We start from the raw sequence: 26,902 nt of genomic DNA, 5'->3' as shown, positions 1-26,902 counted from the left end.
ACGTACAGTTTCAGAAAAGATGCCTCCCTATCCATCATAACTTAACCATTTATATGATGCCTGGTCATGGCCGAGTGTGTTTGAGATGTTCCCTCCATACCCATGTTCAACACACATACTGTAATAATACTACTTATAAATTAAGTGCTGCAAACTATGACGAAGATTGCCTTATTATCTTTTGTGGACACTAAAGCCATGATTTTGTTTTTACTTTTTGCATTTAACGTTTATAATGTAGGGATGTCTGAAATGTCCCAGAGGACATGATGAACTTGGTGTCCTGCAGCTATGGTCTGTTTGTGTTTCTGCACAGTTTAAACACAGTTCTTGATTGATGGATGGCCAAAGGAAAAAAGAAAATCAAAAGCACCTTAAATGTAATTGATTTACAGCGGTGACAAAAAGCCTGACATCAGATGTTTTCTCTGTGCTTATCTTTTTGACAGTTTATCTAACATATTTACCCAGAATTCCTCTGAAAGCAGAGGTAGCACTTAGACGTCACTGTGCTCGTGATTTGTGATTTAATGGCAATATACTGCTCAGGAGAAATCTGTTTGCATTTTCAGATAATCAATTTGACAGAGACTAAATGAACAGATTGATTTAAGCCAGTGAGCAGCCAGACACTTCTGCACTGAGAAACTTCATCCATCAACGGGTACAATTGCTTTCTTTGGCATGTCGCAGGTAAGACATACTCCATCACCTTCCACAGAGAGAGCAGTCACACTATCAACTGCAGGCTGGAGCGCCAACACCACACTGCCTGATACTGGCTGGGAATGCACAATTAAAGCTATATTTGAGTCATTAATGAGACCAGACAAAGATTAAAATATCATCTTCAACATGGCAAAGCATGCATTCCAAAAACTCTGTTTTGTATGGTGAACCCAATAGACTGGGTAGATGTGGTGCCTTTTATTCAGCAGTTTAACAACAGTTCTAGGGATGAAAACCCTGACAAACGGATAAGAAAAAACATAACTCTGCAACAGGCGCAGCTTTGGAGAGGCGACCATGACCACTGAGCAGAACAGAGCAGAGGTTGGGAGTAATTCAGACTGAAGAATTTGAGAAAACGAAACCCCTTTGATTGAATGCTGCTATTGGCAATGCAATAAACATCAGTGGTTAAAAATCTGATACTCTGACTAGTGTTAGTATACTTTGTACTTTTACCTAATAACAGTAGTTTTACTTGTAATTGAGTAATATTTCAGTAATGTAACTGCGCAACTACTTGAGTACAGATTTTCAGTACTCTATCCTACAGAAGCATATTACTGCCACACAAGGAAAAGAACCCAAAACATCATATTATAATGTGATAATTTATATTGTAATAACGTGAGAAGTATCACGTTAAAACGTGATAATTTATACTGTAATAATGGGAACAGTATCACGTTAAAACGTGATCATTTATTTTAAAAGAATGTGATAATTTATATTGCTATTATGTCTCATTTACATGATTTGATTAAGGTCTACTTCATGCTTGGGTTGACACATGCTGAGATTTTGCTGTTATTGAGCAAAATAACAGCGAAATCACGATCAGGATCATCATCATCAGGATTTAAAAAATGCATGGGGCTGTACAGAGGACAGAATCAGTCCTCCTTTCTCTGGAGGCAGCATCATTTGTCATTGATCAGCTGGAGGCATGGATACAAGCTAGCCAGCACAGCTACTGACACTCCAATCTTTGATAGTGATCAATAATCAATAAAGATGATGACACTGCGGTGCGTCTGCGATGCGTCTGTCTGCGTAATGTGATGTGCCGATCTCAGGACCCCACTCCAGTTCCAGCATGAGGGGTCCAGGGTTAGTCAATGCACCTCACGACACTGAGCTTCTTCCTGGGTCTGCCGATGTCCCACCAGACTCTGGTTCCCAGATGGCGGCCCGTTCGACAACTGTTCCTGTTCATCGGTCAGTGGCCTGTTTGACATCTGTTCCTGTTCCTTGGTCGGCAGCTGAGTCCTGTTCCTGTTCCTCAGTCGGCGGCCCTGTCAACATCTCTTCCTATTCCTGTTCACTGGTCAGTGGCCCAGTCCACATCTGTTACTGTTCCTCGGTCGGCGGCCCAGTCGACATCTGTTACTGTTCCTTGGTCCTGTTCATTCTACTCGGTCTGCGGCACGGCCAACTCCTGTTAATGCTCCTCGGTCGGTGGCATGGCCAACTCCTGTTCATGCTCCTTGGTCAGAGTCCCATGTGACACCAGCCAGTGGCTCCAGGTCGGCGTCCCGGCTGACACCAGCCGGTGGCTCCCAGTCAGTGTCCCGGCCGACAACAGCCGGTGGCTCCCAGTCAGTGTCCCGGGCCGACACCAGCCAGTGGCTCCCAGTCGGTGTCCCGGCCGACACCAGCCAATGATAAAGAGCTGGAGTAGCTTTTTCAGTTAAATATTTCCAGCTTGGTATTTCATACCCGGTTCAAGTATTTTTAGCATTTGGCAAAAACTCATTCTCATTCTTGACCACGCAGTACAGCCGGAGGTCCTTTCAAATAAACCCAGTGATGGACTTCGTAATACTAGTAGCCCTCAGGGACGAGAAAGGAAGCTTTGCTTTAAACATTGCATTCCATGCTGCAGGTCGACTTACGTTAGCATTAGCCACTTTCTCAACAAGGAGATCAGGGTGGTGGCATTGCATGTTCATGGTGTTGCCTGTGTACTTTACTTTCACCAGACAGTACTTGCATATCGTGTAGTCTTTGTCAATCTTGTTTGTCCCATCAATTCTGTAAAAGCCAAAGTTTGGCCAGATTTTTGACTTAAATGTGGCTGTGAAATCTTTTAATGTAACTTTCTTCACATTGATGTCTGGCATTATCCCACTGTAAACTTCCTCCCTCTTCTACAAATTAACTTCCGTTCAAGTTTCCTTCATTGATGTGATATGCGCCACCATGAGGAACCATAAAGTAGCAACGCCGGGGAGTCAAATTGGTAGGGGAATCTATTAAGAGTGCCAATTTTTAACATAAAATATTGATATGTGGTGTCACCATATCGATTGTTATATCGCACGAGGAAGGATGACAATACATTGCGAGTAGTGTGAACAGTTCATTTCAACAGGATGCATTACTTTTAAAAAAAATATTTTTTTAGTAACTATCCCCACTTAGAGTGCCACTGTGCCAGTGCAGGCTCATTTTTACTCATATTTCAAAATGCAAATCAAACCATAATTTTCTCATTAGGATATAAAGGACAAGCTCTGAAAAATTGTGCAGAAAATGAACTGACACCCTCCGGTGCTTCAAAATAGCTACCAAAATTTTGAAAAATAAAGACAACACACACACACACACACACACACACACACACACACACACACACACACACACACACATTACATGCTGTGCTCAGATTTTAGTCTAACTGGACTAACAGTAAATCAAGGATATATTCTCTGCTCCTGCTACCCTTTGGGGTTTGTTGTGATAAGATACTTTCAAAAGAAACAGCAATTAGTCCATCTTCATGTTGGATTTTGGAAACAACCATACAGTGGTAGTGTTTGTCTTTATATTGGTATTACAGGCTATACATTTTGTGGTATACATGGTTTGTGGTATAGCCTTTCTCCCGCACTATTGATTGCTCGCTCTCATGAAATTTCAATGTAAAAATGCAATAACATGCTTCTAAATACACTCATATCAGACAAACCATCTGGTTTAGAAGGTACAGAAGCTATGAATGGCTGTAGGTACAATACAATACAGACCAGTTAATTATTGTGTTATTTCAGGACAACAAAGCTTGTTTTCTTGTGATAATGGGTTAATTTATGTCATTATCTCGAGAAAAAAAATGGTCAGATTCACATGGTAATGAGAAAATTAACATGAAAAAAATCCACAGAAAACTTTCTTAAGATTCATGAGAGTGGACCATGACACAAACACACTGCTCTGTGGGCCTGGTTTGGGACTTTCAAAGCAAACCACATGAACTTTTTTATCAGCTATTTCTGTCAGGATGTTATCTCTAGTGACTTGATATGAGGATATTTACGCTGTGGTGAATTACTGCAAGGGAAAGGTAACAATAGTATTGCTATGTGGTGCTTGTTTTCACACGTAGTGAGACAATTGGGAAGCTGGTCAGTGATTCACGGTTAACCCATAGCCTGCAGGTAGATGTGTACAAGAATGCTTATTTTGACAACAGCGTGTTCGCCTACAGAATGTGAAAACATCTCCTCTGAACAGTAAGACTGGTCTGCCACAGGGATCAGTTTTAGGTCCTATTCTTTTTTGCTTATACATAAAAGATTTGCTTACCATTTGTACAGACACTGAATGTCAGATGTATGCTGATGACACAGTGTTTTATGTTTCAGTAAAGAATCCCTGTCAAGCTTCAGAAAGCTTAAGCAGACAGATGGTTACTGTTTCAGAATGGCTACAAATGAATCACTTAACACTTAATCACAAAAAACAGTATCAATGTGCTTCTCAATAAGAAAGAAAGTCCTACAGAAATTTGATATCACTATTGATAGTAAAGAAATTGAGGTGGTAAATGAGTTTAATATTTAGGTATAACTCTAGATCCTCAACTTAAGTTTGACGCACATATAAAGAAGCTAAAATCTAATCTAAAACTGTAAAAACTAGTCTGAACTGCTTTAGACTTATTAGGTCATGTCTCTCTTTTAAGGCATCTCATTTATATCTGCATGCCATGGTTCTTTCACATTTGTCCTATTGCATCACTGCCTGGGGCCAGGCCACTGACTCAGCTACTAGACCTCTATTCTCACTCTATAAACAAGCTTTAAAAATTTTAGACCAGAAGCCACAAAAATGTCACCATTGCAAAATTATTGAGAAATACAATTTGTTGACTTTTTCCAATTTTATAAAATTCTCTTTTCTGAAAGTTGTTTTTAAGTGCGTAAATGGACTAGCCCCACAAGCGATGTCTCAGATCTTTAAAAAGACAGACAACTGTAAGACAATGACAAGGAGCATAACCAAGCAAAACTGTAAAATTGGAAGATGCAGGACAACATTTGGCCAATCATCTCTCTCAGTGCAAGGTACACATTTATGGAATTCTTTTCCATCAGAAATTAAATCCCAAACAGAACTAAAGAGGTTTAATGTGAAAGTTAAACATTGGCTTGAGCAGCAGCAGAAATGTGAACATTAACTTCTCTCAAGTCATTGTCAATACAGCACTTTACTAATGTTTAATGCTAAATTTTTTGTTTTAATCTGAAATTTATAACTGCAGCTGTGTTTATTTATTCATGGTACCTACTCACTGTATTATCCACTGTATTTGTATCATTGCATTTATTGTATTCAGTATATTTTATTCTATTCTAAAGCCTGACCAGGGACAAAGACTGCAAATTAGCTGAAGCTAGACGTCTTATATGCATCACTTTTTCCCATTTTCTGTACAATGTTGTATGTATTGTCCCTGTTAAATAAACATTAAATAATAAATAAATAAATAAAATAAATAATATTTAAGTGTAGACAGCAAGCGTCCAACATTGCGTCGAATGCTGGCACACATGCAGTTAGGATGCATGTAAGTGGTAAGTGGGTATTTATTGCTAATCTTCCTTCCTCCTAACTCATCTCATCTGCTCTCTCGTCTCCTACTCTCACAGTGGAAATCAATTAATTAGTAAATTCGTGCACGCCTGGTCCCGTCAAGTTTATGCATGGGCTACATTGTGGTGGGTCTGAAAGAGATATCCATGTCAACTCCAGTCCCTGTAAAAATGGAATATGTAACTGTCTGGAGAGATAGTCTTGATACGATAGAGAGCTAGTTCCATCGTAAGGCAACAAAATGCAAGTGACTTAAGTACGTTACTCGCGTAACACAATGTAGGTTACGTCTTTATGTATGTTAACTTACTTTCGTGATATAAGTTAGAACTAATTTACTGATGACTTTTGGTCGCACTCTGGATGCAAACCATGACCTCTGAAGGGACGGTCCAGTTTATGGCCGGTTTTTTTGGTTATATTTGCTAAAATTGTCATTATGATATGACAGTAGAATATGATACAGGTCAGCTGTGTAAAAATCCACTGTCTATGGGCCCACCCAGTGGCTGTAATTTGATTTGCAAGAATCTACCGCTCCCGGCTGAATAACACCAGTCAGAGCCAAGGAGAGGTGTCAATCACTAGGCGTTTTTATACTGGACAGCAACCCGCCAATTTGGCTGTCCTTTTTGCGGCTAGGTCCGTGCATTTGGACAGGCTGCGGCATATCGGGGGTCTGTTTTGGTCCGCCAATATGACACCTCGGAGGGTACACTTTTTGCCACCTCCATTGCTATGTAAATCCAAGTCGTCAATGTGCCGGCAATTGCGTGACATGGGCGGAGGTGTCGAAGATGTGCACTGTTCTGTGACTCACAGACGGGAGTTTTAAAAGCAGGAAACAGCTGATCACAGCTGTCAGTTCATCACTTCATCCTCGGACGTCAAGATGAGCAACTGGAAAGCCGCTGAGATCGGGGAGATGCTAAGCATCACAGCCGAGAGAATAGTTAACAATCAGATAACAGGGACTGTGAAAGATGGCATCTTGTACGAAAAGGTAGCCGAGGAGCTTAGCTGATGTGGCTTTCGCCGGGAGAAGAAGCAGCCCAACTTCGTGCTTCACGTCACGTTTACGCCTACCCCGTGCCGGCTTGGAGGAATATTACGCCTCTGTTTCACAAAGACAAGGTGGCAAATTGCAGCCTTTACCTGGCCGCCAATGTGGCGCATTTTCTAACTAAAAGGGGCTACTCTCGTGCATACGCTGCTGGCAGCCCCCCCTCCTGCCTGCTCTTACCTGGTCTGATGCTGCAAGCTCAAAGGCAGAGAACAATGGCGGAGATAAAACAGCTTGGAGCACATCACAGGGAAAAAATAAGAAGGCTGATGAACAAAAACGTTGTAAAAGGAGAGAAGGGGACCGTGCCCGAAATAAAAGTAGGATCAACATCGGAGCGTCTTTTCAGAGGTGGAGGGAGCTGCGGGATTTGCAAAGACTGAAGAGCGACGCAGAGTTAGACGCTTTTCTGCTGGACAAGTACCATTGCTTGATATATGTTTCATTCTATTTTTTAACCACAAGGCTATGGTGGCGGTGGTTAAAGTAATACTCACAATAGCGCACATCGCCGATGTTGCAGTCAAGCTACGTAACTTGTTGCTAAATCTAGCTTGTTAGTTTGTATGCTAACTCCGGTGTTTAGCTTTGTCTGTATGGCTACTGGTTAGCAAAAGTGTCTTTCAAGTGACTGGGCAGTTATAACGAGTTCAGTACACTCTGAAGTGGTTGAATTAGTTTAGAGAAATAACGTTACTCATGCTCCAGAAAGACAGCATGGTGATGATGATTACCTGAATGATTACCTGGTAACTCTGTCTACCGCGATGTGAGGAATAGTGTTTGTTGCTCTGGATATCTACAGTGACTCACCTGAGGCACTCAGCATTGTAATTTAGCTGTATTGATCAGAAATAGAACAATCAGGGTGTATTTTGTTGCCATTGCCCTACCAAAGCAATGAGCATTCAACCTGATGTGCAAGCTATTTTAACCTGAACAACATTAGTTTATGTTAGCGGGTTTCCTCCCCGATTTACGTGTGCTTTTGCTCACTCCGCTAAATGAACTCATAATCACTGTTGTACATATTTACGAGATTGTTTGTCTTGTTTTGTTTGTTGAATGTGCCATCTTGGTTATCTCGCCTCTGTAAAGTTATTGTGCATATAAATAAAGCTTCAACTTGAACTTTATGCTAGCTTCAGCTAGCTGTTTATTTTGTAACACACGCTGTCTCACTCAAGAACTTCTTCTACTTCCTGTAATCACACTCAGTCTCACAGAGGCCCCTTGAGGTTACACTGCCACCCATGGCTGACCTTCTGCTACCACATATCACTCTATCCCCCTTCCAAACAGGCAAACACAACATGAACCATTACATCAACTCAGCGCAACACAAAATTTAGTCTAGCCCATAGACTCTATATGTACTTCAAAATACCATTAATCTCCTTGATCAAATCAAATGAATATCAAACACTGAAATACAGTGTTCTTCACATTTTACACAACTGTAACAGTCAATAACACATTATAACATATCACATTCAGTATAAGGATTAACGATCCTTTTTTTTATAACAGTGCCAAATGTCAACAACTTTCTTTCACATTTATTAGTTGAACAGTTCACTCTTGTTCTATGAGCCTCTCAGGAGGCTTCCTAGGTCTGGTAGACCTTCTGAGTGTCACAGTCATTGGGGAAGGTGAAGGAGGCTCGCTGTGGTGCACATCTGGTGTAGCACCCTCTTGCTGTTCAGATCCAGTCTCCTCGGCTTGATTCTCAATGTCCTGAGTCTTTAACAGACTCCTCCTGTTTCTCCTTAACACTTGTCCATTCTCTGTCTTAACCACAAAAGACCTGGGACCTACTTCACTGAGGACTGTTGCTTTCCTGTCCCAGAACTCAGAGCCCTCAATCCTCACAACATCCCTTTCCTGAAGAGGTTCCAGATGCCTTGCTGTTTTGTCATAGTTCATTTTCTGTCTGTGCTTGAGTCTCATCCTTTTGTCAGTCAGTTTGTCGTTGTTTTTGTTATCCTTGTGTCTTATGGAAGTGTGGTGCGCAGCTTTCGATGCATGAGTAGCTCAGCAGGGGATGCTCCACACTCCAGAGCTGCAGCCATGTAGCTTAGCAAAGCCAGTTAAGGGTCAGCTTTACAGTCTTTTGCCTTTTTTAACAATCTCTTTACAATTTGGACTTTGTTGGTTTTGATGGGTCAAAGAATGTGAGGACTGGCTCTGTAGATACAGTTTGCTTTAATTTTGGAGCAGTCCATTCAAATACTGTGTTGTGCTGTAGCAACTCCCTGAGGCATGTTGTCTTTGGAGGTAAGATTAGGAATGAACTTACCCAGGAAGTTGATCATTCCCATGGCTCTCAGGACACCTTTTTTGTCAGTGGGGGCAGGCATGTCCAATATGGCTTGCCCTTTTGACTGGTCAGGTTCCACCCCTTCACTTGCAACCTTGTCTCCTAAGATGGTCATCTCTGTGACACCAAAGAGACACTTGTCTCTATTCAGTTTTAGTCCATTCTGTAAGAGTTTCTCCAGTCTTTCATCATGTTGTTGAGTGTTTTTCCCCAGACCACCAAGTCATCTATATAAACTCTGGTGCCATCCAGACCCTCTATCATGGACTCCATTGCTCTGTGGAAGATATCTGGTGCTGATTTAATGCCAAAAGGGAGCCTCAACAAACAGTAACGTCCAAATGGTGCATTGAAGGTGGTGGACTAGCTGCTTTCTGGGTCCAGCCTCAGCTGCCAGAACCCGTGTGAGGCATCTAATTTTCTAAAAAACTCGTCACCAGTCATTTCACTCATTATCTCTTCTCGTTTGGGATCTGATAATGCTCTCTCTTAATATTTTCATTTAAATCTTTGGGATCAAGGCAGACTCTTAAGGCACCTGTATTCTTCTTTTTGACACGTGATGGAGTTGACCCAGTCTGTGGGTTCTTCCACTCGTTCAATGACACCCATTTGAGTCATTCTTTCAAGCTCTTTTTTCAAGCCAGCTCTGAGTGGTTCTGGCACTCTCCTTGGGGCGTGCACCACAGGCTTGGCACCATCATTGAGCGGAATTTTGTAAGTGTAAGGTAATGTCCCATGTCCCTTGAAGACAGAAGGAACTTATCCACTACGTCTGCACTTCCATCACACTGTTGGCGTTCCTGTCTTTTGCCTTGCTTGACTATTTTAATGTTGTCAGTGTTTATCTGATAGATCCTCTTTACTAAACCTAGGTCCTCAGATGCTTTGTCTCCTGAGAGTGACTCGTGTCCATTTGGCACAATGGTGAATAACAGGTTATGCTGTTTGCCTTTTGCCGTTACTTAAGTCTGCATCCAGCTTTTGTTTGTATTGGCTGATTATTATAAGCCTTCAGGGGTGTGACTTTTTCTGTGAATTTTTTAGGCTTCTCAGTCAGTGCATTCAAATCTTTCTCACTGATCAAATTAACTTTGGCCCCAGTGTCAATTTTAAATGTTAGAATTGTCCCATTAACTAACAGTGGAGCAGTCCATTTGTCATCTGTCACTGTATTTACAGTCTGACCTGAATCATTTATTCTCGAGGACAGTGTGTTGACATCTTCATCATGTGACACCATCTTTATGAAAAATGTTTCGCTCAAATCACCGCTGTCATCTGTGTCCTCCTGCACTTTGTGTGCACCCTGTCCCTTCTTCTTAGAGAGACACATTCTGGCAAAATGATTTTGTCCTTTACATTTTGCACACGTTTTTCCATAGGCAGGACATTGTCTTGGTCTGTGTTTTTCACCACATCTCTTGCAAGTGAACATCTCCTTGTCATTGTTTTTATTGCTGATGTCACTGCTTTTAAATTTGCTCTGTGGCTTTCCTTTCACCAACACGGTGTTCACTGCCTCGTTTCTTGGTGCGCTGCTCCGTGAGCAGGCTCTCTGAAAGTCAGTACCTGTTGTCGTGCAAGCTCACTGGCTTGACATATTTTTATAGCACTGTCCAACGTGAGGTCTGTCTCCCTCAACAGTTTCTCCCGGAGCTTCTTCTCATTTGTTCCAAAACTATTTGATCTCTTATCACAGAGTCTCTGAGATCACCGAAATTACAGGACTGCGCCTTAAGCTTGGTGAGAAAATTATCAAATGACTCACCCTGGTGCTGCAAGCGTGAGCGAAAGACGTATCTCTCGTACATTTCATTTTTCTGTGACATGCAGTGCTCGTCAAATTTCTTTAAGACCTCTTCAAACTTGGCTCCGTCTTTGGGTCGACCAAACACAAAGGTGTTGAAGACTTCAATTGCCTCTGGGCCGGCGATGGTGAGCGGCATGGCTATTTTCCTTTCCTCAGCTCGTCGATCCGCGATGTACAGCAGTAACTGCTGTTTAAATGCCCTCCAACTTGCATCGACGTTTCCAGTCAGTTTCAACTGACCTGGCGGTTTTACTGCATCCATTGTGTTGCTTCTTTTTCTTTAACCCCACTCCTTGTACCATTGTTTGTTGAATGCGCCATCTTGGTTATCTCGGTTATCTATAAATAAAGCTTCAACTTGAACTTTATGCTAGCTTCAGTTGCTGTTTATTCTGTAACACATGCTGTCTCACTGAAAAACTTCTTCTACATCCTGTAATCACATTCAGTCTCACAGAGGCCCCTTGAGGTTACACTGACACCTATGGGTGACCTTCTGCTACCACATATCCTCCGTTACCGTCGTTACAAGCGTGCACAACAGGCTCCTCTGTAGGGAGGGTCTTTGAAGGCAGGGCTGCAGCGCAGCAGAGAGGAAGAAGGAGGAACCTGGGAGCTGTATCATTCAAATATTCTTGCTAAGTCCACTCTTTTCTCAAAACTCCAGACTGCAGCTTTAAGAAGCAACACTAAAGGGTTACCTACAGCATCAAACTTTGAAGCGTAGGGCCACTGACCAGGCTGCTGTATTTGAAGTGCCGGGAGTGAGAATGGTCTGGACCAGTGGTTCAGTGTATTGCCTGGTATCTTACTCATAAGATTAATGCTCCTTCCTGACCGTCAAAGACTAGAACAGTTGGTAGAAACATCTTCTATGTGGTTTGTCCAGTCTTTGATGATATAACCTTGTCTTAGGTCTGTTTCGAGCTTAAGTAACCTTTGTGCATATTAAGTTCCTACTGTACCTTGTCACAGCTTTGAATGCAGATCCACTGTTGAGTTCAAACGTGGACTGTTTTAGACGAACGGCTACTCAACTCACATCTATGACCATTATTGCAAATGAAAGTACCAAAATCAGCTGACATGCCAAAATATACTCATTAACAACTGAATAGGTTGATTGCCAAGGACTCCCAAATCAGCATATCACTGCTACCAGAACAACATGGCTGACAGGTTGGTAAGGCTTAGGCAAAAAAAGTATTGGTATTGGTATCAGCGCTAAAACTACTTGGTTGGGTTAAGGGAAACATTGTGGTTTGGGTTAAATTACCATGTTACTTAACTTCAGTTGCAAAGATATGCATGTTACATAACATAACTTCAGTTATTTATGTGACCTAACTTCACTTAGTTTAGTTTAGTTAGTAAGTAAAATAACTTTTTACTTAGGTTTCTCGCTCTTTATAGTACTTAAAACAGTGTCCTCTTTTGCTGTTAAAATAATTACTACGCCCACTAAAGGTCACCACCTAACAACAAATGTAAAATGTGTGCTGAAATAAGCTGCTTCCACTGCTGCCCTAAACAGTCATTTCTGGACTGCAGTGAATCAGGGGCTTTAGGGCCCTTAGGGCAAAAACTGTTTCATCAGACTTTCCTGTTTCAAGAATCAATGAAACATCATCAATGTACTAAATATCTTTGCCATAGAATGATTGAATGGATGGTTGGTAGGCCTTTTTTTCTATCAAAACTTATTTTAAGGGTCAAATTGTCAAATGTTTCAATGATAAAATCATTTTAAATTGCCATTTAATTGACAAAACATCACATAGCTTTTAGTCACCACCTCTACCAGTGTTTAGCCTACTACTCACTTAGCATTATGAGACACAAGGGTTTTATATGGTATACATGCTATGTGTTTGTTAATGTTATATTCAATAACAGTGCTATGTTGTGCAGCTGAGCAGAATATACAGTAGTTGTCAATCACAAAGATATCAGTTTCAATATATTATTTGGCCCTCAGATATGTACACTCCTCCTGCAACACATTTGTAGAATATGAGTGACTGAACACAAGACAAAATTTATTTTGGATTAATAATGTTTCATGTAGCAACTGTCATGCATCAGTTGTCACAGAGAGTCTCCATCTGCATAAACAAAATACCCCTGCCAATTAGATAGACAACTGGCATTTCTCCCTGCAGCTATCACTGTGAACCCACACTCCTTCCAAAAACAGAAAATATTCGAATTTCTCCACAATATGTACTGTTTCTCTTGCATCACAGGCCTATGAAATATAAAATATCTTGAAAGAAATCCTTTCCATAAACAGTGTCAAAGTGTATTTTCTTCATAGATAAACTACATACGTACGTTGTGGTCTTCTTGACATGTGTCAGAGTCATTATTGATACTATCAAGATGGAATTAATTATTTTCTTTGCTCTAACTTCTATGAAGATGAATAGCATAAGGCTGTATTAAATGCAATTAATTTCCATCCCATGAGGCTTTTAGCTTTAACCAGCTGCAAGTATAACTCACTTTGAGAACAATATTGTTCTCCCACAGACCAATTCTAGCATCATAAATGTTTAAGGGAGTGGAAAATGAACCAATTTACAGTTCTGTTGCCCGTACAAAGCTTATATGTGTAGGTAGGTGAGTGGCCAAGGTGGCAGAGAGGGAAGAGATGTGGTCGGAATTTTAAGTGACACAAAGGGATACAGAGTATACAGTGTACAGGGTCACACTGGCCTTATAAAATCCTAGCACAAGCTGAGGACTGACACCTTCTGCTGTTATCCATTTTAAAGTAATCATTAACCTACCTTTGGAGGTTGATACCAGTGTCTGAACATCGAGTGAAGATATTAAGTAGTAGCAGTTACATAGGCAGTGCTACAGTGGGACTTTAAGGCTACAGCACACGTGGGCTAATGTGAGGCCAATGACAAAAATAACAGCACACAATGCTCCAATACTCAAACAATATATTGGGTGCCCGGTAATGGAAAGAGTTGATATAGCTTTCAGTAAGTTTCCTTGGTAATGCCTTAGATTACAGCCCGCAATTTATAGTGCAAGTATTCCAGAGTTAGGTTGTAATCTTTGTCCGAACTTTGTATCTGTACAGTACGTACCAATAAAAATATGTATCGACTGGGGAACAAGATATAAAAAAAGAGGGACTAACAATTTACAAAGAATTTATCCACCTTATTCTTAGGGCCGTTGCTGTAGATGCAATTATGAGTGGGACTAACGGTGGGATAGCGGAAGTTGTGGTAAACTAGTTGCGGTAAGACTAAACTAGTCTTAAATCAGTAGATATCTCTCAACAGTGTTGTTTTTCTAAAATAACGTTGCAATTAGCGTACATCTATGATTTGTGCACTGGCTTTTTATGAAACGTAAATATTTTTTTTCTTTAAATGTCCCTGCGGAGTTCGTGGCTGTACAAATGACCAAACCAAGCTAAATTTGTGGCCCGACCAACAGATTTTGATCATGCCCCAAGCACAAAAAGGGATTGTTCCTTTATTCAGCGTTACCGTTTCCATCGTCTGCCTACAAACAACAAAACTAAAAGAGCATGGCTGAAAAACCTGAAGTTGAAGAGACCACTGAAAAGTTTGTCTGTATGCTCATTTCATTTCGTGGACGAAAAGCCAACAGAGGAAAACCTGCATCCTTCTCTGTGGCTTGGCTACGAAAGACCACCAGAGAAGAAAAGCGGGTCCTGAAAAGGAGTGACAGCAGTGTCAAAAGACAATGAGGTATGGATTCAGGGGTACAGGAAATAGAGAGGCCTGGTGATGTGGGACTTGAAACCTCTGACCAGGTTCTATGTCGGCCTTAAGGTACATAAGGTTGTCACCCACCTCCTTCAGCAAAACGTGACCTACCTTATTGCTGTGTAGGTACTGATATGCCTCGGAACTTTTTAAATTATTTATAGCATCACCGTTGGTTGCAACAGAGTCAATGAAAGAGCTAAATATACTAGTGTATGTTATATTTGGCCACTTGGGTCGTCCTCCCATCCCTGGAAAGTGGAAGGCAGCGGTATGATAATGTCATCCCGTTTTAGATGTGATAGGTGGTGTTCTCACACGTTTCGTCTTCTGATCATGTTAAAAAGGAGGATTAGCATTAGCCGTTACCATGGTTTGGGTGGCTGATAATTCATACAAGGGAACATTGGGGCTAGGAATAAGTTGGATACTGTAATTATTTTTAAACTACTGGTTACCTACTCTATTATTACAGGGTATGTATGACGATACATACCCTGCAATAATCTAAATGTTTGAGATTAACTTACATACATTTTATACTCTTATTTTTTAACTACTGGGTACCTATTCTGTTATCTGGACATTTTAAGGGAAGATGGAGTGAGGACTTCTGCTGTGATGCTACATAGAAGGTTTTCTAGTGGATGAACAGAGTTGCAGAGGTGCTGGCGGCTGGGTGGTGTTTGGCCAAGGAGCTGATCCTGGAGTTGTCCATCAATAGGGAAGCAGAGAAAAAGGCAAAGTTATATTGTAGGTGAAAACTAACTGGAGAACTGGAGACACTAGAAAACACTGGAATCGTGGAGTAGACCATGTACCAACTAGAGCTGGCGAAATAATCTTGCAGCGTGCAGAGAGGAGACCAGGGTATATATGATTACTCCAATGTGCTGCAGGTGTGTGAATCGGCAAAAGCTGTGGCCAGTAGAAAACCACGCCAGCCTCTCCCAGCACCCCTGAAACACAAAGCACACACAACCACAAAAAACAGGCCACAACAAATTCCAAAATATGACGTTCTGCATCACTAATTAGCCTATGTGATTTTATGTCAAACAAGCAACCTAAATTAAACTCCTGGTACTTCAATGAACTAGTGGGTACATACAGATGTCCAGAGTACACTGTATTGTCATGGATCAGTAAGCACTCATATTTGTGTGTACCTTATTGTAAAGTGTTGCCACTGGTTCCTGTGCTATTATTGCACATTACTGAGGACAGAATGACCATAACATAAATGACCACATTCTTGAATAATTGGTAATTGTGCTTAAGACTGCTTTTACAGCCCACATACCCTGTAGTTACCATATTACCCATATTACTAAATGTAACAAGGGGTAGTTACTTGTTCTTGCTCTGTTACTACAGAGAACAATATGAGAACATTTTTTTAGATTGTACTTGCCTGAAAACATGGAGAACAAACTAAATGAACTGCACAGTTTGTTTACAGAAGATTATATTAACCATACGTACGTGAAAGTAGTTATTCATATCCCGTGTTGTGTCTTCTGCTATATTTGTCTTCACTTCCTGGAATGAAGAGAGGCCGTGCACAGAGGTGTAACAAGGTAAGCTTGTACCTAGAGGAGCTGTACTGCTGGCCGATCACATTTGCCAGGAAAAAGACTTTCAAATGACTTCAAAATTGTCAACATGTGGTTACACTGAAACATGAGTGACATACATGAGCGTCCAGTAATAAAGTTTGCTTAAGTGAAACAGTCTAAAGATGCTAACAGTATCCATGACAATACAGTGTCCCCTGGACATTAATTGCACCGTTAATAGTACTGTAAAGTGCCAAAAGTTTAATTTAGTTTGCTTGTGTGACATAAAATCACAAAGGCTATTTAGTGATGCAAAAAGTCATCACTCCATCTTCCCTGAAATGTCCAGATAATGGAATAGGTCTCTGTAAATTAATCCCAAATGCTCAGATTATTGCTCAGTAGTAGGTACTCAAAAACAATTACAGTATAAATTCTTGAATCCCAAATTGTTACGCAGAGCCTGATTAGCTAATCATTTGAATAAGGTGTGTTGGGCGTGGGAACATGGAAAACATGCAGGGCAGGGGTCCTTTGCTTGTCTTAGTTGGATAGTTTATTGACTTAAATATCACAATGCAAACATATAACTTTACTTGATCAAATAAAAACATTATTTCATATAGTATAATCCTGTCAACACATAAAAAAAAAAAAAAACATTCATCAACATGGTCACTTTCTAACAAGTATGCATCATAACTACGACTGCCTGGAAACACCGAACTAAGATCATTTGAGCCAAATCTTACCCAGATCTTGCAATTCTCATACAGAATTGGAACATTTTTTATTCTGTACCAGTGTCACATGAACCAGCATTGTTCATGTGATGTACAATGATTCAATTCACTACTCATGCGAAAGGAGGAACCTTGTAAACCTAATTCTCCAGTTATCCTCAATAAAACTTCTACTATTTGTGTACAGCTTATGAATAGTTAGTTCAAGGTTAGTTCACAATATGCCTTGAATTTTCTTCCCTCCTTTTTTGCTCGAACCTTTTGAATCATTTAGTCTTAGACAGTTCTGATCCAATTGTTAACTTCCATCATTTGTAAAACCTTAAAGTACATAACCCAACAGATCATGATGCATGTCAAGCTGATGCTTCATTTTACACGGAAACTTGGCCTATTTTTCTCTGCTGAATGCCTGCACTGATGCAAGCCCTGCCTCTGAGAGACAGGTCAAGATGTGTGTGGAGATCTCACTCCAGGCAGAGCTTTCACACCAGCCTTGAAAGTTTCAATGGATTTTGCAGATATTTTAAGCCTGACATTCATATAAAATGACAGAAGCGATGACAGCCTCAAAAACTTATATTTTTTTGTTACAAAAATCACATTTTGTCTCTTACCTGTAGTGATATTTATCCATTTAGACCATTTTTGTTTGAGGAAGATGGAAGAATCTTTATTTGATCACATATCATACAATGTACAACATAGTGAAACTTTTACCCTGGATTTTACCCGTCCCAAGGTAGCAGTGGGCTGTGGTTGCGCCCAGGGACCAATTCCAGATCTTAGCCAGTGCCTCTGGTCAAGGGCACTGACTGGAAAATTAATCAAGTGTGCACGTTTTGATGGTGGAAACTGGACTACCTGGGTGGGTGACAAATACCCCTTGCCGACCCTAAAGTTTAGGGCACTGCCATGTGGAATGTAGAAATGTGCCCTTATGCAAGCTGCATTTAAAACAAAGGGGGGATATGTTGGAGTTGTATTTGAGCAGCTTACATGTAATAAAGTAGAGGTAACACCATCTTTGCACAATTAACCCCACAGTTCCTCAGCATGCACAACTGCTCCACAGGTGTCAAAGTAAATAAATTCCTTTGTAAATGACTCTAATGTGAGGTTGTCATGGTCCTGTCATTTTGTTCATTATATGTGTGTTTGTGTGTTTTCCAGGTTTTTGTGGTGTCTTGCCCTTTTTCCCTCCTGTTTTCTTGTGCTACTCACCAGCATAATTTTCCCTCCAAACCTTTCTTGTATCTGTTTAATTAGCACAGCCCTGTTACCAGAGTTCTTCCCCAGTCTGCCTAAATTATTGTGGTAATTTGGGGGTAATTTCAAATAAATTTCAAATACATTGCTTTGTAATTAGCACATACTGTACCAACTGTAAAATTAAGTGTTACCATACACTGATCAGTCAAAACATTATAAGAGGTGAAGTGATTAACATTAACATACCTTCTGGCAATGGAACTCTCAGATGCAGTGCTCCCCCAGTAGGACAATGTGCAGTGCAAAGACTGCTCAGGAATGGCCCAACAAATGTGACAAGCAGCCCAAGGCATTGACCTGGCCCGCAAATTCCCAAGATCCCAATCTGACAAGCATCTGTGGGATGTGCCGGAACGAGTCCGATCCATGGAGGCCCGACACCCCAAGCCATAGGAACCAAAGGATCCACTGCCAGCGTCCCAGTGTCAGACACCACGGGATAGAAGTCTTGTGTCTGTGCTTTGATGAGTCAGAGCTGGTTTGGCAGCACAATGGGAACCAGCACAATATAAAGCAGGTGGTTTTAATGTTGTGGCTGATCTGTTAAAACAGTCACGTGTCTGTCTGAACCCCACCAAGTTTGATACCTGGAACAGAATGAAGCAGGAAGCTCACCTTTTCCTTGGCTGATGTGTCTATAATGTTACCTCCTGGTAGATGCTGTATTTGAATAGAAGCGTTACACCTCCTCTTTGGCTGTATGAACATGACTCAGTTTGATTCTTTTGATCTCTGTCAGCACCACAATATCATGGTCTTCCAGCCATCGCAACACTTTCCACATTGTCTGGCTTTTTCTGAAGCCCATTGATGATTCATAAGCAGCCTAGTTGCGAGAATAAAATCTTGGAGGGTTTTCATGGCCAAAACATAATACATTAATATACATATTTTACATAAAGAAAAACATAAAGTTGCAACAAAACGAGCATGAGGTTTGCAGGAACATTGCCAACATTTATTCTGGTGATTGGGTTAACAAAGGCTTAACTTGATGTGTTTGTACCAGCTGGCTGAAAAGGTGATACAAAATATTTCTTTTATTCACTTTAATTGTGCATCAAGTATTTGTAAGAGCTTTTTTATATTTTCAAGTTTTCTTCAGCTACCTATTTCTGTAAGGCAAGTTTATTTGTGAAGCACAATTCAGACACAAGGCAACTTAAAGTGCTTTACGGGGCATAAAAAATACTTTGAAAGATACTAAAAATTGCATTGAAAATACATTAAAAACAAGTAGAAAGACATCAAGAAAAAAATGTTAAGAAATAGGAAAGTACGCTAAAATATAATAGGTTTAAAAGAAACAAGGTTAGAAAATGAAAGTCACAGTGCAGTTCAAAGCCTTAAACTTGCTTCAATGAAAGGCAGTGGCAAACAGAAAGGTCTTCGGTCTTGACTTAAAAGAGGTGAGAGTTGGAGTGGACCTGCAGTTTTCAGGTCGTTTGTTCCAGATATGTAGCGCATAATAACTGAACGCTGCTTCTCCATGTTTAGTTTTTACTCTAGGGACTGAAAGCAGACCTGTACCTCGGTGGCGGCTATAACTCAGGAGGTAAAGCAAAGTGTCCTTGAGCAAGATACTGAACCTCAAATTGCTTCTGATGAGCAGTTGGCACCTTGCACCATGTATGTGTGTGTGTGTGAATGAGTGAATGTGACAAGTGTTGTAAAGTGCTTTGAGCGGTCAGTACACTGGAAAAATGTCCAAAACAAGTCCATTTACCATACCTGACGACCTCAGAGGTCTGGATGGTTCATAATGTAGCAGCAAATCAGAAATGTATTTCGGCCCAAAACCATTCAGTGCCTTATAAACCAACAGCAAGATTTTGAGTAAAGCCAGTGTAAAGATCTAAGAACTGGAGTGATGTGATTTACTTTTTTGGTTCTTGTTAGGACTCGAGCAGCAGCGTTTGGAATCAGCTGCAGCTGTCTGATGGATTTTTCCAAATCCTGCCGAGACATAAGTCCATGATTACATCAACATTTCTGGCTTGGTTTGTAGTTTTTAACATTACAGATTGGAGCTGAGCAGAGACTGTGAGTCGTTCTTCCTTGGCTCCAAAAACAATAATTTCAGTCTTACTTTTGTTTCTTTGAAGAAAACTCTGACACATCCACTCACTGATTTGTTCAACACATCTACTCAGCGTTTGTATGGGATTATAGTCCCCTGGTGATATAGTTATATATCACCAGGGCCATATCTGTGTCTGCATAACTATATTAACATATTTTCTTGTTTTCCATTAACTGAGCTAGAGGAAGCATGGAAATGTTGAATAGCAGAGGCCCCAGAATGGAGCCCTGGGGTACTCCGCTTGTCATTTTCAACCTCTCAGATGTGTAATTACCTATAGACACAAAGTAGTCTATCATTTAGGTAGGATTTAAACCAATTTAGTGCTGTACCAGAGAGTCCCACCCAGTTTTCCGATCCAGTAGTATATTGTGGTCGGCATGTCAAATGCAGCACTGAGATCCAGTAATACAAAGACTGAAGTATTGCCATTGTCTGTGTTTAAATGAATGTCATTGAGGACCTTGAAAGGAGCGGTCTCAGTGCTATGATGTGGTTGAAATACTGATTGGAAGACATCAAAAAAGCCATTTATTATTAGGTAATTGTTCAGCTTTTGAAAAACAGCTTTTTCAAGGATTTTACTTAAAACTGGGAGGTTTGATATGGGCCTATAATTATTCATTACCGATGTGTCTAGATTGTTCTTCTTCAGGAGTGGTTTAATAACTGCAGTTTTCATGGCTTGTGGGAAGACGCCTGAGAGAAGAGACATGTTGACAATCTGTAGCAGATCTGGAGTCATGCAGTCTGACACTTTTTTGAAGAACCCTGGTGTAGCACTGGCTAAATTAAAATGTCTCTCTTTATAAATGTCAAAATGAACCTGGAGATTTGTTTTAAGTAACAGTTGTGGCACATAACAGCCTCGAACCCAAAAGCACAACACAGAGACGGTAATAGTAAAGTAAAAGTTCTTGCAAGTTTTAATAAAAAAAAAAAAAAAAAACCTAAGCTGTGGGAAAGTTTTTTAAAAAAGTATTGTTTTCTGATTTTACCAAGACATCCTCATACCTTAACAACTGACTAGGTTGATTTTCTGCATTTCCCAACACAACAAATATCAGCACTTCCTTAAACGACATATAGCACCATTTATAGCATATAGCACACCATAGTTTGGTTACATTTTGTGGAGAAAAGAACTTGGTTAAAGGGGAACTTGACACCTGGACCTTATTTATAGGTGTAATTATGCTCATATACTCACACAGACAATTGTAGTGCAGCTTGGAGTCCTTCGGACGTTAGTTAGATCCAACCGATCATGACCGCAGCGCACGGGGGCCACGGCAATGGAGCTTCTATATACGAATTATCTGCCGTGAAACTCGCTCATTTCACCTACATTTTGTCATGAATGGCCAGTGTTATCATCATGTCAGCTCAGCTACCTTGTTGTCGTCAACCCTGTTTCTCCTTTATTTCTCCTGCGTAATAGCTTCAGTCTGTGGTCTGTATTCTACACAAGCCATTACTATAAAGTACAGAAATCCAAATTTGCCAAGTTATTTACTTATAAAGCAAACGAATTCATGGAAAATAGACCCTTTATGCATGTATAGACTACTTACTCAATCAAAAGTTGGCCGTTCGGTCCTGCTGGCTTTGGCTGGGTCTTCCAATTTACTTTCGGGACATGGAAAAAAGTCTCTACCACAGCCTGGTTTATCATTGCCGAGAAATCCTCCAGAGTAGTCAGACATATATTTATGGAGACATCAATACGTGTATCCCCTGGTCTCAAGTCCCACTCTGAGCAGTTCGCAGCTATTCGTGGACGTGCAGCGGTTTCTTGTTCTTGGGCCAGCTGTTCGGCTCTCTGCTTCCATGTCCTCCTTTCCTCCTCGTCAGTGTATTCTGGCTCAAAATGGTAAGGACACCCATCATACTCAAAGTCGTCGTCCGACACCTCTACATCAGATAAATATTCTACCATGTTGCACAGAAATAGCCGACCAAAACAAAGTGAAACAGTTGAGTTTTTGCGGCGCATGTCTATGACGTCATCAAAAGTTTGTTTGAAAAAATCCCTGGGTGACGATGACAACAAGGTACAGTAGCTGAGCTGACATGATGATAACACTGGCCATTCATGACATTGCCGTGGCCCCCGTGCGCTGCGGTCATGATGGCAAGAAAGGCCATGATGGTTGGATCTAACTAACGTCCGAAGGACTCCAAGCTGCACTACAATTGTCTGTGTGAGTATATGAGCATAATTACAAATCAGGTCCAGGTTTCAAAAAACCGGAGTTCCCCTTTAAGTTTAGGCAACAAAACTACTTGGGGCTTACACAAGACCAATACTTGCTTAGGTTTGGAAATAAACTTCACAGTTTTGGTTCCATTCACTTTGTTACTTTTGTAATTTAAATTATGAATGTAACTATGATACCTACGTACAGAGTTGGTCCTGACCTCCCTGGGGCCCGAAGCAAAATTCTGATGAGGGGCCCTCCTACCTGACCTGTGAGCCATGTAAACCTTTGCCACTGCCACACAGTCACACCTGACACCCCAGTGCTTCCACTACAATCCTCCCTCCTTTTAAAGCTAAATAAACATTTTAAAAATCCTCCAGGACTAACTGAAAAATAAATTGTCTGGGCAACCAAGTGTTGTACCTCGTTCCTCTCCTTCAGGGAACAGAAGTAAGTTATAAAAGTATGCTCCCTTTCAGTCGATTGACTAGATACAACACATATTGCATGGGACATGTATTCATGGCCTGCAGACGACCACGAACTGGAGGCAAATCTCCAACACTTTTGTGCATTGTAGACAAAACAAAAAGGACAGAATGATCCATCCAAGGGACTGTCACACCCAGGCCTTTATTGGGGCACAAGAAAACTGATAAACACCTGAAACATTTGCTTTGGTCACCTGAGAGACTTTTTACACACACAAACTGGGAGCAGTAACCTGAGGTAACAGAAGTGCATTGTGTGCATGGGGGTGTTGTGCTCTGGAGACTGCGCTAGGGGGTTGAAATTCCTTTTGGGACTGGACCCCTGAACAGAAAATGGCAGATGCACCTCAGTAATGCAGTCGCCACGCAGTACACAGGCATCCAGCGTGTCCAGCCTGCTCGGCTGCTCCTGGCTAATGTCTGGTAGCAGGAAATGAAATGGACATCAAAGACTGTTGTGCCCGCATCTTTACAGAGATATGTCTCCATCACAACATTTCGGATCAAGCTGGTTAATGGGTGGACCATGTTCCGAGGAGAGGACTCTCTTGATGCCAAGTCATTGATGCTTGGTGCTTATCTGGGGATGGACAGTGTTCACCTGATGCTGACATTTTAATGTGAAGATGTCGACCATAGTATCATCACCATCTTGTTGCTGCTGTTTACGTTCACCCTGACACAAATTCAAGAAATCCATCTGTCTATCTATCCATCCATCCTACACGGCTACTGATTTTGGGTCAAATGTTAAGTGTATCCTTTACTATTACATTGGACTGTTAGTGTGTAAGCACCAGTGGTTAACTTTCGTCATGTGCTGTTTGTGCAGTGCAGCTGGGGAGACCGAGTCAGTTTTGGAGAAATGTTGTAATGCATCTAACCTTCATTTGACTGGAGGATATGCTGCTTGCCAACAGCCTCATGAAAGGGTATTGTCACTGACTGATATTCTGAGCTGTCTAGAGCAGAGTCCATTGTTACATCAATACAAGGGTATCTGTGAAGGACTGATCACTGCTCTCACTCCTTCATCAAAACAACACTTTCTGTGCCTTAAGGTGAATGTAATTGCACAAAGAAGTATCGAAAGAGAAAAACTGAATATGTACCAGCGGACCGTTCAGGGTTAGTGATGGTCTTGTTATTACAGCTGCACTGAGCTGAAGATATTTGTGGAAATTTCAAATAGTGGCTATTTCTAGAGAAACATTAAGCCCTGGTTGCCATAATCGTGAAAGGATAATCACAGGGTGACATGCTGCGCTCTTGTCAGAGGGATTTCCGGAGCAGTATGTGGCTAATTCAAACTCTCTGAGGGGCCCTATATAACATAAATGGAATAAGAAAAGAAATAGAGAATTGGTCAAGAAAGAGAAAGAGCGGGGAAAGAAAAGTGAAGGACAAGGGGAGGAAGGAAAGAGCGTTGGACTTACATTATGTCAAACTGACAAAAGTGACAATTAGGACTCAAGAAATAACATAAACAACATATTTGCCCATAGTTACATAGCATAATGGCTATTTATAATATTTCTTTCAACTCAAAGTGCTCATAGAGAGCTCCTGAGATCTTCGAACATGGTTAACAATTGCCTGTGAGAGACAGATGCATGGACAAACACTTTGAGACATGTTCTTGAATGACTTGATGACAGCATTGACAAATGACACATGCGCATGCCTTGTTGGTGCACTCTAAAATAAAGTGCAGAGTGAGACCTTCTGGAGGAAGGACCCTGCCCTGATCTGGAACCATTTACTAGTGAAAGGAGAGCTCAGAGATTACTTTTCACTTTTGGGATTTAAAAAGTGTATTTATCTCTCTCCCATTTATCAACCTGACTGCAGCAGTTATCAGTGGTCACCTCCATTGTCTGGTATTTATGTTCTGTAATGTTGCCTGCTGACTGGAGCTGGAGGGGAAATGTAGTTTACTTCACAAATGAAACATTACAGAAAGGAGAGGGGAAAAAGAAGAGAGAAAATGTTAAGTGAGAGGTTGACCTGATTTCAAACAGAAAGACACACACACCCTCAGTGCGTGCCATTGCTTGCTTTTAGTTTTATTCAAGTTACATTTAGTCCTATTCGCCGACTTCTTTCCCCACTCTCTGTGATAGAGATCACAGAGAGTGAGGAATTGTGTAGATTTACAATTAAATGAACCTTAGACCTGGATCTATTTCCCTTGCATTTGCCAAAGTCCTCCTAGATTCATCTTTATCGTATTTTCTTGCTGACATCTCTCTCCTAACAGACTGTTTTCCAATTTTTCAGCCAATTCCCTATCGTTTCATCTGTGTTTATATGGTCGAAGGCAAGCAGACAAAATAAAGACTTTTCAAATAAAAAAAAGATAATGAATGTACATAGGTTTTGCAGTTATATCACCAAGAAAATGAGCAGATTCAAGAATGAACAACTGGGTAGTATGGAAGTCCTAAAAGATTTTGTATTCTTGGGCAGGGCACAGGCGTCATGTCCACAATGTTGTTCTAACAACATGAGAAATATATGTTGTACAATTACACATGAACTACACTTGCGTGTTAAAGGCTATTTTGTTATTTATATTAAGTTTGAATAAATATCAGAATTCCAACTGGTGGATCGCTAGTGCTCGTGTTGTTAAATTGCATTAAAAACCAACATGCAAGAAAGAAAAATTCACAAATGAAAACAAACACTGAAATAAATATCATGTAAAGGGTAAATAAAATAACCAGAAAAGTGTATTTTTTGGCAGCCAATCAAACATGGCTGGGGTTGTACTACAGTAATTTGGACACTTGGTTTATTTTAACAATTATTGTATTTAATTTCTTACTTTTAGTAAAGAACTTTAATACTCTTAAGTTTGGTTTTAAACTGTTGAGTACATTTTTGTAAACAGACTTGCATTTATACAGCCCGAGTACACCGGCCACTCTAATCACTTGCCACATTCAACCATTCACCCATACTTTCAGACACTGATGGCAGAGGTTGTCATGCAAGGTGGTTCATCAACATGCAGAGTGAAGTAGGGGATCGAAACCAATGACTTCATCTTGTCATCAGATTAGTAGATGACCCGCTCTGCCTCCTGAGCCACAGCCACCCTGTTGTGTAGGAAGCACCAGTTTCTTGCTGTGGTTTCTTGATCTACTAACTGATTGACCAGAACAATCCTCTCGTTTTGGTCTTTCTTCTTTACCCCGTTCCTCCTTCTTCTCTTCCTCACCCCCTCAGGCTATATCTCATCTGTGTCTGTTCAAAGCCAAGGCCTGAATTAAACATGGCTTCATATAATGTAAGAGGCGATTGCACAGGCTGGTCGATAGGCTTTAATCCCTTTCCTGCTCCCCTCTCATCCCCATTCTGCAGTTTTAGTCACCCGGCTAAATACATTGTGGCTCTCATCTCAATGTCCTTCAAGCCGTCTATCTCAGCTGCACACCACTTTGGTCGGCTACACACTCTCTTTCTCTCATTCTTCTCTGGCCTCAGCCCCTCTCTCTGCCACGGCTTGGTGTCATCCTATGCTCCTGAGGCAGCTGCTTTGTCATTGCTGGTATTCTGCCTGTGTTATGTGAGTGCCACATAGCATGTCGTTAAAAGGACACCTCAGACTGAGATACAGGGTCGTTGTGCTCTCTCTTGACCTGCAGTGTCCACGTTTCCTAAACTCCTGTGTTTTCTCATCGCAACCTGACTCACTGCTTCAGCTAACCAAAGCCCCTGGCCTTTCTTTTTATATCAAAGTTAGAATAAATGAACATCATTTCCCAGGTGCATGTTGGGAAATGGTTGAAGCAGATGCTGCACATTCCCAGTGTACAGGAGGCTAATAACTTCCTGCTTACCAAGTAGGTCACTGAAGAGGTCTCTGTCAACCTTTTCCCTTAATCAAAGTACCCTATAATGCTGTTCACACTGGAAAGCTCCTGAAAACTTGGTTTGAAGTCTTTCTCTACAACATGAAACTTTCCCAGGAACAAAGTTAA

The sequence above is a fragment of the Pagrus pagrus genome (genome assembly GCF_965226575.1).
Source record: "Pagrus pagrus genome assembly, chromosome: 7".
NCBI lineage: Eukaryota > Metazoa > Chordata > Actinopteri > Spariformes > Sparidae > Pagrus > Pagrus pagrus.
Note: the sequence above shows the minus strand (reverse complement) of the source record.